We start from the raw sequence: 2980 nt of genomic DNA, 5'->3' as shown, positions 1-2980 counted from the left end.
CCTCCTCCACCACCTCCTCCTCCTGCTTGTCCTGGTCTTGACTGCAACTTTGCAACCCCCCTCAGAGAAAACCACCCGAGCGCGCCCCCCCTTTTACCACTTATTCAGCCATATAGAGCCAGCAGAGAGCCAACATCCGCCACAGCACTGGAAGAAATAACAGAGTGTGTGGACGCAGCAGGCGGGGCGAGATAGATGGATGCAGACTGATGAAAGACAAGGTGAGACTGAGAGAGAAGAAGTTTAAAAAAAGATTTCAAAAAGTTAGCTTGGTGAACAGAGGGGGGCTGAAAAGTAAAATGAAAGAGTAAGTCGTCCAAAAATAAAGCACTTCAGGAGTTTCTGCGTTTGTCCTCCGAGCTGCTTCCTTGGTTATTCCACATGAGACTAAGAGCATCACACAGACACACTCTCTATCGCTGTCCATCCGTGTCTGTCTCTCTCTCTGTCAGTCAGTCACCTCCCTCTCTGTCTCTCTGCCCCCACCGACACACTCCTCCTGGTGACCAACAGGGGGCTCTGCGACAGCTGGTGGTATTGTCATCAGGGTTAATACTACGATCCTATTAGGCAGCGCTGCACGACTCAGATCTAAGGCTGGATTAGAGAGCTCTCTGAACAATTGGACAGCGGATTGTTCCAGATCACAAAAAAGAGAGAAAAAATTGCACAACAAGTGAGATCAGGTAAATAACAGCACAAAACCAAAACAGGGCCTTAGAATCCCGGGGAGTTGTTCACCTGTCTTTATGTTTCACAGGTACAGTACACACGATGAAACATAATGGTACTGACTGCACTGAAGGCATATATGATGAGATACACAGTCAATTCAGTGTTGGGTTTGGTCTTTTCATGGGATTTGCTGACTGTTAGAAACATTTTGAATATCAGCAGACTTATCTTTTAGCATAAGCCAGCACATATTTTCTATAGCACTGTTGGTACTGCATAATTGAGCACAATTTGCAGTATGTCTCATCGTCACAGTGAGGCCACAGAGTTCACACACCCTCAAACTGTAAACAACAACCAGGTGATTCCTGAACAGATGTTAGCCAGCTAAGAAAACACAACATTTAACATTTCACTTCTATGACCAGGATGGATGTGCCTGCACATGGCATGTACAGCACATGCTCAGTTAACCGATTGAAGTAATATCTGAAAATCACTACATGAACTGTGGATATGCACATGTAAACACACAAGAAACCTTGTGTATCCACAGTAAAAGCAGGCAATTAGCATTTGTCTAAAATAAGACTTCCACTTAACAAGTCCCATGGTTTCACACCGTAACAGAAGGCGCACACAGCAGTTATTTGAGAAACATTATTCAGAGCATGTCCTGCAGTAAGATTATTGATAGATGGCATAGATAGTCATCTCCCTTAATTGGCTTCCTTTCTCAAACCTATTTTGGTTTTCATTGTGTCAGACAGATCCTCCCACTGAAAGGCTCATTTTTGACACTGACTAAGAAAATGGAAATTATACTTGACTGAATCTGCTGTGAAGCCGTCCTGGAAGTATGGAGATGAACATGGAACGTGAAACTGACAACCACAATTACATTCTGTGACCGAATGAGGTGAAGTTTATTATAAAAATGTCACGAACTGTCACTATTATGTACGTGTAGCTGGCTGCCACAGCTAGGAGGAAAGTTGGTCAGTGTCATCTGGCTTTAGTTAATCAGATTGCTGTCAGAAAGGGTTTTTCTTTTTGTCCTGGTGGAATTATTAACTATCATTTCCCCTCAAAGCCCGCTTTGAATACTGATGTCTGTTTTTGCTTTAAAATGACTCTTCCATCAGAGATGTGTCAGCAACTAAACATGACAAAATAACTGTCCCTTAACAAGCTGCATGCATGTACTTGTTGTGTTTTGTAGCACTAGAACTACTAGAAGTAGCATTAGATTAGGTTACTACTGTAGTTATTAAGATGGTTAGCTGTGCTAGTTAGACATGCTAATGTTTGCAGCTCACATTAGAGCTAAACACTGTTTAATCCATTCCTTATACTTGCTTTTGCGATTTTGGTTTTGGAAAGGTAAAAAAGAAAAACACGCAGGATGTACAGTATTACTGACTGTTACTGGGGAACCATCAGTGGATTAAACCCCCACTGGTAATTTAAAACTGCACAATCCTTACACAATCCATTGTGTGTCTGAGGAGCAGTCTCTTCATGCTTTTAGAATGGTATGGCTCTGTCTATTTGTACATGGCAGATTACAATTAATCATCATGCAATCCTGCAATTAGCCTGCAGCAATTAATGCCATATTGAAAGACTGTGGTCTCTTGTAATGTACGGCGCGTTATGGGATCTCCTAGAAGTGTCTTAAACATAAAAAGCTTGTACAATGAATGTTGCAAATATAAAAAATTAAATGTATATTTGTATATAATGTATATACGCTCAATATTTTTTGATTCAGTCTAATGGCTACGGGTGGTTTAATTGTAATGCTGATGTTTTTAATGAGAAGATTGTAAATTATTCAGGATGAGTTCTTTTGCCATCAAAATACAAACAACACCACTTTAGCTGATTTTAAATTCATGTTATGTTGCTTTACGCACATTACTATTACCTGCCTATGCAATTGTGTCATTTTAGAGTATATAGGACCCAAAATGCCACTCTCAGACAGAGAAGACAGGTTTAATGGATATTCAAGGAATGTGCACCAGGTGAATCCAGATGAGGCAGAGAATCCAGAGAGACTGAGTCCAGGAAGTGACAGGTCCAGTTTCTTCAACGAGAGCAGACAAAGACAGGTGAGGGTTAAGCACCTGAGCACAGACACACAAAAGGAAGGTCAAGAACCCAGGTAGCAGACAAGGAAAACTGACAAAAAGGTACTTGGTGATTTTCTTACCTTGTTACCACGTCGTTACCACGCAGGTAGGCAGACAGTTCGATGAATACTGGCTAGAAACCTGGTGCTTATATACTGTGTAGGCAG

This window comes from Chaetodon auriga, chromosome 12 (assembly GCF_051107435.1).
Source record: "Chaetodon auriga isolate fChaAug3 chromosome 12, fChaAug3.hap1, whole genome shotgun sequence".
NCBI classification, from domain to species: domain Eukaryota; kingdom Metazoa; phylum Chordata; class Actinopteri; order Chaetodontiformes; family Chaetodontidae; genus Chaetodon; species Chaetodon auriga.
The sequence above is the reverse complement of the archived record's forward strand: the minus strand, read 5'-3'. Positions refer to the sequence as shown.